The 11,357-nt window shown below is 38.5% G+C and overlaps 1 pseudogene; it reads right to left on the bottom strand.

Moving 5' to 3' along the window:
- Nucleotides 1-9,189: 9,189 nt before the first annotated feature.
- Nucleotides 9,190-9,302, bottom strand: LOC122121919 (annotated as a pseudogene).
- Between the last annotated feature and the right edge of the window lie 2,055 nt (nt 9,303-11,357).

Below are 11,357 nucleotides of genomic sequence, written 5' to 3'. Positions count from 1 at the left end.
ATTGCAAATTTAATTATTACTTTTATAACATTCCATTAGCATTCACCTTAATAGGAATGAGTTTGTCAGGATCACCTTCAATTTGTGGGTGGCAGTCTTGGTATTCGAACTATAGGCTTGGGTAGTTTACTTATAACGCAAACCATTGGAATGACAGCGTCAAGATTTCAGATTGTTATGATTACAAAAAAGAACAAGAAGAAAAGAAACCCAGGATCCAGGGGCTCCTGCCTGTAACCCTAACTCATCAGGAGGCTGAGATATAGAGAATGCCAATTTGAATTCAACCGGGACAGGAAAGTCCAAGACATTCTTATTTCTAAGAGATCACAGGAAAAAAACAAACAAACATGAACTGGGCTGTGGCTCAAGGGCTGAGCACTACCTTTGAGCAAAGGAGCTCACGGACAGGGTCTAGTCTCATAGTACAAACCCGGAACTGTCCACCCCCCCCAAAAAAAAGTGGCAATAACTCCATGTCTCTGTGTATGGATGGATGATGGATGGATGATGGGCATTCAGCAGGTTGCCCATGCCCAGCCGTCCAACCTGGGGAAGCTGGGACAAGACTTGCATTGTACTAAGTCTGAGCTGGCAGCTTGAACATAGTATCCTTTTCTACCATTTAATAACTGAAGCCCGATGGGACACCTAGCAGCAAGCCACTTCCTCCAGGGAGACCACAGTACCTATACTGTAGGAGTTGACAAAGTTTCTGGCTCCATATTCTCTATCTTTCTGTAGAATGTGAGACTAGACCTCTGGGGCATGGTGGATATCATTCATTTATCATTCCTCATTGCTGAGTCACAGGCTGGTCCCAAATCAGGGCAAAGACATGAAATAGTCAGCAATATCTATGCCGAAAGGGGTATGCCAATCTCACCCTCATAATTCCTGTTAGAAGTGAGTCTTGATCTGTGATTGTGGCTTAGTGGTAGAGTGCTTACCTAGCGTGCACTAAGCCCTGGGTTTGATTGCTCAGTAGCACACAAACAGAAAAAGCCAAAAGTGGGACTGTGGCTTAAGTGATAGAGTGCTAGCCTTGAGCAAAAGAAGCTCAGAAACATGTCCAGAACCTGAGTTCATGCCCAAAGACTGGCAAAAAAAAGTGAGCCTGGTGAGACATATTCTTCTAGGACTCAGAGGAAGACCGAGGTTATAGGTAAGAGGTAGGGTAGATGGCAGGTGCTGATGGCTCCCCCCTGTAAGCTACTCAGGAGGCTGAGATATGAGGATCCCAATTGCAAGCAAGAAAGCCTATATGAGACACTTTTCTCCAATTAAACATCCAAAAACCAGAAGTAGAGCTGTGGCCCAAGTAGTAGAGTGCTAGCATTGAGCACGAAAGCTCAAGGATAGGATAGCATCCAGGCCATGAATTCAAACCCCAGGACTGGTACACCCATGCAGACACACACACACTCACACACACACACACACCAAGATAGAACATTTGCCAGTCAACCTGCAAAAGTGTCATCTCTAGCAACTCAATATTAAAAAAAAAAAGGGAGAATGGAAGAAAAGACTTGCTCCACGAGGTGATATAACCAGTGCAAAATTCCACAGGAGTTCTAAGATTTGGATTCAGGACAGAGGGTCATCAGGCAGAAGGTCCAACACGGGCAAAGGTCCTGAGGTGTGTGTAGAGCAGATGGTGTGGGTGGGATAAAGGTTCTGTGGCTTCAGACAAGTCTGGGAGGACATTCAAGGTTGGGTGAAGGTTTGTACTTGAGTCACAGGTAGGGTACATGGTCGGGTCCCAGAATAGGGCCCAGGGGGAAGATTAGCTTGCTTTTTACCAGGTACCCCAGCCATTTCCTGTGGCTGGAAGCTTATTTTTCACAACTCTTGACCCTCAGACCTCCTTTGCATGGAGGAGTCAAGGCAAACACAGGGAATAAAGCTTGCTTAAGAAAAGCTTCTAGCCCAGAGCCACCAGTGGCTCAACCCCTGTAAATCCTAGCTACTCAGGAGACAGATGAGATAGAGATCATGGGTCAAGCCAGCTCAGGGGAGGAAAGTTAGTGAGAGTCTTCTTGCTAATTAACTACCAAAAGCCAGAAATGGAGCTGTGGCTCAAGTGGTAGAGTGCTAACCGTGAGGGAAAATGTTAAGAGACCAGAGCCCAAGCCCTGAGTTCAAGCCCGTGTACTGGCACAGATATAATACAGAAAAGCTTTCAGGAGCTCCTAGTCTATTGGGGGTGAAAAGCTAGATCAGCTGGGCACTGGTGGCTCACACCTGTCCTCCTAGCTCCTCAGGAGGCTGAGATATAAGGACCATGGTTCAAAGCCAGCCCAAGCAGGATTCCGGGAGACTCTAATCTCCAAGGAACCTCAAGAAAACTGGAAGTGGCTCTGTAGCTCAAGTGGTAAGTTAAAGAGCTTGGGGACAGAGCCCAGGCCCAGAGTTCAAGCCCCATGGCCAACACCTGGCCTGCTTGACCGCCCTCTGTTGCTCTAGGCAGAGTACTTTCCAGCTACTGAGGGTCTCCCAATGTCTAGGTGTCCTACAAGTCTTGAGAGAAGCCTGTTTGGAGACCATTACCTATAGAGCAAGCCACAGTACCTGAGAAGGGATGAGCCTTGGGGCATGGAGATAATCAGAATGGCATCTGTCATGGGTGTAATATGGATCTGAGCAGTAAATTGACATCTCAGACCACAGTTCTGGGCCAGGAGGGCAGAAGCTGCAAGATATCACACCAGGTAATGCCCACTCATTCAGGCATCACAAGAGTGTGAATTTGTCAGGCACACCTTGGGCAGGTGTTGAGTTTTGGCTTATGAAAGAATTTTAGGCTCAGGAATTCACAGCTGGCTGGTTGTTGCTTGTAGCAGTCGCTGGCCCTGGAGTCCCAGGGCTCAGAGGCCTGCTTTCCTCACCAGTGCTAGGGGGCAGATGAAGGTCTGCAATCGTGGGCCGACTACAAATAAGCATCAGTAGTGTCCTTCCCATGGTCCTGTGGGCCTGTACATGGATGTATCTCTTGAGAGTTTACTGTGACTATGCCTCATGACTGCCTCCAGTTCTAGTTCAGCTCATCATAACCACCTTCCTGTGTGTGTTTTTTGTGAGTGTGTGCATAAGCATCTTGGGACTAGGGCTTGATTTCAGGGCCTGGGCTCTGTCCCTCACTTTTTTCATTCAGGGCTAGCACTCTTCCAGTTAAGCCACAGTTTTTCTTCCAGCTTTTGCGTGGTTATTTGCAGAAGAGATTCTCATAGACTTTTCTAGCTGGGCTGCCTCTGAATGGCAATCCTCATATCTCAGACTCCTGAGGAACTAGGAATATGAGAGCATGAGCCATTACCAACTGGCCAGTTTCTTTCTGGGCTAAAACAGACTACCTCTCTCCAGCTGAGCACCCATCTACAGCTACCCCTCCTAACCCTGGCTTCAGATGAAATATAACCTTCTCCCCTGAGAAAAAAGAAATGGGATCAGGTTTGAGCTTTATGTTCTTCACACAGTCAGGGGCTGCTGGGAGCTGATGTGGAGGTCAGAGATCTAGGCCAGGGCAAGACAGCTGTTAGAACACAAGAGATTATGAAAACACAGCCTTGCAGCTGGGTGCCAGTGGCTCATGCCTATAATCCTGACTACTCAAGACTGAGACCTGAGGATCAATCAAGATTCAAAGCTAGCCTGGGCAGACTCTTATCTCCAATGAATCGCCAAAATGATGGGTAGCAGAGCTACTGTAGTTCAAGTAGTACAGCACCAACCTTGTGCAAACAAGCTAAAGCATACCACTGAGGCTCTGAGTTCAAGCCCTGGTAAACACACACACACACACACACACACACACAAACACACACATCCTTAGCAGGTGCGAGTGGCTCATACCATCAATCCTAGATACTTAAGTGGCTGAGCTCTTAGGGCGGCAACTTGAAGCCAACCCAAGCAGGAAAATATGTGAGACACTTCTGTCTACTAAACTACTAAAATAGATGAAAGGTGAGCTGTGGTTCAAGTGTTAGAGTGTTAGCCTTGAATCAAGGAAGCTCAGGGACAGTGCCAAAGTCTGAGTTTCAGCTCTAAGATTTTTTTAAAGACACCCCAATCAGGCCATAAATCCAGATTTTGGTCATTCTAGATCTCACTTCTACTCCTGCCACTTCCACAGCACAAGTGGCCGGTGTGTGGCCAGCACTGGGTTAAGAAGTGAACTTACACAAAGGGGATATAGCCAGGTCAAGGATAATGCCACAGAACATTGAGGTACTAGCCAAACCAGTTTCTCATCCCCCAGTTCCTTGGCCCTAGAGGAGTCATACCCTCCTGTATTGTGTGGTGTGAATTTTACTACAATTCTGAACCCTTCCACCTAATACCAAGAGTCATGAGCAATAATTCATTTTTTCATATTAAGATGAGTGCTAAGTGTAGGATACACTTTGAATTATTACATTAATTTATTAAAAATTAGTTTCATTTTTTCTTTTCTACATCTGCAGAAAGTAAAATTATATATTAAACATTCAATATGAAGTAATCAATTATAAGTAAACTATTTTTCAAATGATATACTATCAAACTGTGATTTGAGTTATAGTTCTAACAAATTGTGATGTAAACAACATTTAATATAATTACGGTAATGTTTTTTAAACTTACCATCTTGTTATTGTTTTCTAATTCTGTCATTTTTTATTCTTGATCCAATTCATCTCTTCAACTCAATTGTTTAGTTTTCTATTTTATCTCTAATGGTTTGCTGATTATGCATCTTGTTTTCCCTTTTTAATGACTGACATGATCTGAAAATCTGTATGCTAGTTTATTACTTCCTATATTGAAGTCAAATTGCTGCTCTCCACAGCTGTTCTACTTTGCTTTGTATAGTACAGAATTTCCCCTAGTCCCACCAACTGTATTGCTGCTCTCATATATTTTATTTTATTTTTTATTTAAATTTTGTTGTCAAGGTAGTGTACAGAGTGGTTATAGTTACATAATTAAGGTAATGAATTAATTTCTTTTCTAACTTTTTACCCCGTCACCCATTTTTCTCCCTCTTCCCTCCCAACGCACCTCTCAAGATCGTTTCCAACCTATTGTTTTGTGAGTATCACTGTTGCATAGGTTCCCCCTTTGTCCTTTGTCTCACTATTTTGTTTTTTTTTTCCTTCCCCAGTATAGATCAACATATTTACAATACACAGGGTATCAAAATCAAATACAGTGACTACAGGGGATAAACCATAGGTGGGGAAACCACAAAAGGATAAAAAGAAATCATGGAGTACATTAAGAACAACAACAACAAAGAACATGTCTTGGAGTTCATTTCACTTAGAATCACCTTATAGGGTCATATGTACATAGCTATTGAGCTATTCTACTCATCTACTAAGATTATCCTTGATGTACACAATAATGCTCCCTATTACCCAGTAATCCCACTTCTGGGCATTTAACCTGATGACCACAAACAAGGCCACACTAAAGCTATCAGCACAATTATGGTTATCGCAGTAATATTTACCATAGCTAAGATATGGAATCAACTCTGATGCCCCTCAGTAGATGAATGTATCAAGAAAATGAGACACACACACTCACATACACACATACTATGCTTCCATCAGAAAGAAAGATATCACCTCATTTGTAAGGAAATGGAAAGTCTTGGAAAAAATCATATTAAGTGAAATAAGCCAGACTTAAAGAAACATAGTTCCCATGGATTCCCTTATTTGTAATAATTAGTTACATCAGGGATAATCTCATGTATTTTAATTTGACAGTTTGTTCTATGTTGAGCATGCAACATTATTGCTATATTGTTTGTTATCATTTCTGCAAACAAGGAGGTATATTGAAAGTATTACATTCATCTTATCCATTACTGAAAGAAGAATAACTAAAAGAGCAACCCCTACTAGGAAGAACAACTCCCACTTACTTAGCTTCATTCCTATGTAAGGCCAGTGTTGTCCCCTGTATCCTCATATTGTACATTTCAACTCTATACCTCATATTGTATTTCTAGTATGTTCTACATTGTCAACTAAATGCCCCAGAAGTTCCACTTTGCTTTACTTTGTTTTAAAAAAATTCTGTCTTAATATTTGGTGTTGATGAGTGTGTGTGTGTGTGTGTGTGTGTGTTTACAAAGATCAGAACACAACATTTTTCTTCATTTTGAATACGTCTTTCAGGTCATTGTAAGTTGTGGCTAATGGGAGCAATCTCTTGTTATTTTAAGAATGAAACAGAAAAAGATATTTGTGCATGTATCATAGTTGCTTTATTAGTCTGTAGTTGAACACTGAACATTAACTTATATCTTGGCTGCTCTTGTGAATAATGTGAATAAAAATGAACTACAGATATATTTAAAAGTTACCCAGAGAGAAATAATCACATGATTGATGGTTCAACTTAACTTTGGATTTCTATAGAAACTTGCATACACTTTCTACAACGAGGATACTAACCTGTTTTTTGACCAATAGTGTAGAAAATTTCCTTTTTTCCACACTCTCACCAAAATTATTACCTTTTATTCAAAGATAATAAAGGGCAGTTTTTTATTATCTGCAGTACCCTATACTGGCATTAGACTTAAATCCAACCTGCTAAATGCTTGGAATTACAAGACTTTACCACCATAACTGGTTCCATTGATTTTTTTGATGAGTTATAATATTTATGAAGTTGTATCATAGTAATTTTGAATTATATTTCTCTAATGACTTCTGCTCAAAAAGTATTAAGGCAGCTTAGAAGTTGTATTAAACACAACTTTGTAAACCCACAGGAAATTGTCAGGGCTTTATGGAGAACATGTCTATTCAGACTTTTGTCCATTTTTAATCTGGTTTCTGGTTAATCTCATCTTTAATCTCGCTAAACCAGATCAATAATTAATTCAAGGTAGTAGAAAAGAAAAAAAATGTAGCAACTCCCAACATTTTTCAGTTTTCAAAAACATGGTATTGCTTAAATCATTTTCTGTTAACAATTGACACTATATAACTCAATTTAGTTAGACTTGTTACAAGGCTGTAGTTTATTTATTTTACATTGATTGCTCTTTCCAAAACCTGTTTTTCTAATTTCCCTTGGTTTCTTTCAGTCTCAAGTAGCTCAGATTTCAAACTGAAGAATAAATGGAAGGAAGCAAACAAAAAAAATACAGTTCCTCTCATCCGATGATGCCTGTATAAGAATGAGGAAAGAGTTCATCCTTCTAAGGACCTATGATAGGACAACAAAAAAAGAATTTATTCTTCTATGTCTTCTTTATCTTTGCGATGTAACTAAAATGTTGTAAAACACAATATACTGCTCAGATATTTTTATGTTTTATCAGTTTTGCACATTTTCATATGGATTTCACCTCAGTCTACAACATTCCTTCATCATCCTGTCCCTGATATTTTTACACTATCAAGACATAAGATAACCAATTTGATTTACAGCATGAGAAGTTATCCACCTGGCTTCCTTGGAAGCAGAGCATGATCAATAGATATTACTTCTGGTTGCTCACTACATGTAATGGTTTCTGTACTACTTATCACATTCTATTTAGTATTTAAAAAAGACTGCTGGCTAAACTCAAAGCTCATTCCTAGATGTTTATGTTAAGTATTTCACAAGTTTTATTCCCTTAATTGTTAAGATAACATTTGCTTTAATGCTAATGTTATTACCATTTTAGTGTTGGGAAAAATTGTAATTAAAGGCAATAAGTGCATGGCCTAAAGACACATACAGTGAGGAAGGAAATGAGTCAAAGTTTCAGAAAGTCTTTCAGCAATACACAAAAGGTAGATAAAAATCTCTCCATTCTATGACACTCTCAATTCAATATTCATATTGTCCAAGAAATAATAACATACTAAATATTGTCCATGGTGATTGTTTTATGTCACATTTGTATTCAACACAGATTTTGTTGGAGACATTGGGTTATCATGCACAGAACTGAGCTTATACATTGAGGTCCAAAGAGAGGAAAATTTCTTCTGTCCCACAATTCCAGTATCCTTTTTAAAAAGTACTAAAATTTTAAATATCATCACCTACTGTCTTATAAGTATCCAAAAATTTTAAAATCATAAATAATCACTCCAAAATGCTGTAAAATTGGAGATGCTAATAAATGCCCTGCTGAAGTAAATTTTCTTCTACTTTTAACGTTATTCTGAAAGCCTTTGCTGGTTTGTCACACCTGTAATCCTAACTACTCGAGATATCTACTCACTAGCCTGAGATCTGTGGCTAACAGTTGGAAGCCAATCAGGGCAAAAGAAATTCATGAGATTCTTTTTCAAAAATTTTAATGAACTAGCAAAGGGCCAAGAGTGGAGATGTAGCTCATTTAGTAGCTCACCAATCTAGAGAGAAAAGGCCTAACAAGACTTTGAAGCCCTCATTTCAAACTCTGAGCACGCCAACACACATGCAAGTGCTTGAACACATGCGTGCATTCACACACATATTTATTCAAAATGCCTTCATAACGGAGTTTTTCATGAATTTCTTTGCTAACGATATTATATGAGTAAAATAAAGGAAATAAACTCTTCCATCTCAGAACATTTTTATACGTTCTTATTGTAAAAATACTGTACATAGGGGTAACACTTACATGAGCAAGGTAATGAGTATATTTCCTAACAAGTATTTTTACTTCCTCCTTTTTGTTCCCCTACCATCCCTTCCCTCCCACCTCCACAAGTCCATTAACCTCCTCCCTTTCCCCGCCTCAATTGTAAAGTTCACTTTACAACATAGTTTCTTGTGCATCTCATTGTTACAATGGGTCAACCTGTATCCCTATTTAAGCATTTTGTTTTATTCCTTCCACTCAGCAAATTAGAGGAGAGTATATAAAAGATGTAGGCGCACCAACTTCAAATACAGTGAAAACAGGTGTTATAGCATGGGGGAGAAACATATAAAGAAATAAAAAAACCCCCCACACTGTATGTTATAAGTACATGAGAAAAAATAGCAAGAAAAAAACACTTGTGTCCCTAACTTAGGGTTCATTTCCGTTAACATAACCTTATCTGGTCATATACACATAACTTTTGACATTTTCTGCTTATCCCAGACATATATTAGTTATTGAAATTTAAAGAAACCATGGGACCAATGTTTCTTTGGACTTGGCTTACTTCACTTAATAATTTTTTTTACTCATCTTTCCATTTCCTAACAAATTGGGTGATGGAATGCTTCAGGAATTTGCCTGTTATCCTTGTGCAGGGGCCATGTTAATCTTCTCTGTACCATTCCAATGTTAGTGTATGTGATGCTGAATTGAGCACAGAACTCTTTTTTAAATATAAATTGTAAATGATTTTCTTAAACTAGACAATTCAACAAAAACTAAGTTTAAAAGAATTGTGAAATTTTAGAACCATGTACTTCTTACATAAGTACACATTTAAGAATAAAGTCAAGATTGACATGTCAAAAACAAAATAATTCCAGTTATTTGTTGTTCAAGAGATGTGTAGGAGGAGGAATTCAATTATTCTATACAAGGGACCTGTCATAATGAACACTGCAGCAAGTGTTAAGGTTTGTTAAAAGTTTTAATGTTTTAAATATATTTAATTTTGGGAATTTGCTTATATATGCCAAAACTGGGGCTGTTTGGCAGGTCATAATACTTTTCTATAAAGTATTTAAGATTTATGGTAGCAGATAAATACTACTAAGTATGTACATTTCAGTGTTTATAGAAACTTTACTAATGAGAAGTTGCAAAGTCTTTGTGTAAAGGAGCAGAATAAAGAGTTGACTATGTTAACTACACAGTTTCTGTTAAAACAGTAGGCTTTCCTTACTTTATATATTAGTGAGGAACAAATGATATTACAAGCCATATAGATGAACTATAAATGGTAATCTTAGTGGGTGATTTAAACACTACTCATAGCCTATAAAATTCTTGTTGAACATCATAATCTTAGCCAGTGTTAAATGTAAAGAAATATGACAATAATAAAATCTAATTTGTAGTACACTTCACATACTGAAAACACTGGTAATTGTTTTGTTTATTATTTTATTAATCATTAATATTAAATTATTGGTTTTCTTTATTTGTAGTATTTTTTCCTTGTTGTAATATAATAGAACTTTTTGTAAGTTGTCATTAGGAGGTACTTTGAGAAGGTTACTGGGATGGCCACATCATTTTTTATAGGTGCATGTGAATTTATAAAGAGGAAAATTAAGAACAAAATATGTATTTAAAAAATGATCAAGTAGAGTCTAGTTCAGGAGTGTTCATAAATGTCCACACCTTAATTTTAGCCCTAGACTGAAGAGGAGTTCTTACAGAGTTGAGGCCACAAAAGTGAGAGACTGTGTTTTGTTTTGTTTTTTATTTTTATTTTGTTGGTCATGGCGCTTAATGTCTGGGGCTTAGGTGCTGTCCCTCAGCTCAAGGCTAGTGATACCACTTGAGCTACAGCACCACTTCCATCTTTTTCTGCTTATGTGATGCTGAGAAATCAAACCCAAGGCCTCATATTGCTGAGAAATCAAACCCAAGGCCTCATGCATGCAGGCACTCTACCATTGAGCCACCTTCCCAGTACCTGAGAGACTGGGTTTTAAAAAATCATCTAAACAACATTTGTTTTCTGCTTTGGGTTATATAATGAAATATATGAGTATCTTTTTATGTTTTTGTGCATTGTCATACTTTATATTTATACTAACTTCACCCACTTTATCCTTGTCAAAGTCATGAAATATCTCTGAGAGTTTGCTTCTGTGAAGATTGTTGTTTTTTTTTTTTTTTTCGGGAGGGGGGGGTCAGATAGTGGGCCTGAACTCTGGGCCTGGGCGCTCTCTCTCAGCTCTTCAGCTCAAGGCTAACTCTCTACCACTTGACCCACAGTGCCACTTCCGGCTTTTTTCTGCTTATGTGGTGCTGAGGAATCGAACCCAGGGCTTCATGCATGCAAGGCAAGCGCTCTACCACTGAACCACCTAACCATCCCTGTGAAGATTTTTTTACATTTATCATTTCTTCTGAGTCATTTTTATTTTTTATCAAAATCACTTTATATTTCATGTTTATGGGTATTTACACAGAGACAGGAATATAGAGGATATAGTTTACCAACTGAACATTAAAATTAAGCTCAAAAATAAAAATCAGCCTTAATACATATTTTCATATCTTTCCCCACATTCTCCCTAAAAGAAGACAATATTAAAAATGTCTGAGGGAAGCTTTTTAACTCCAATTTTCTTGGGCTTCCTAAGTTTAGAATTCTTTTGCCCTTCAGACTGTGTTTCTTGTTCCTCCCTTTTCTCGACTCCATTATTAGAGATTTTTCTCAGAGATGACTCCATCTCCA

Source organism: Dipodomys spectabilis, unplaced genomic scaffold (assembly GCF_019054845.1).
Source record: "Dipodomys spectabilis isolate Male_0828 unplaced genomic scaffold, ASM1905484v1 ptg000198l, whole genome shotgun sequence".
NCBI classification, from domain to species: Eukaryota; Metazoa; Chordata; class Mammalia; order Rodentia; family Heteromyidae; genus Dipodomys; species Dipodomys spectabilis.
This window is presented reverse-complemented; position numbering and strand designations above follow the sequence as displayed.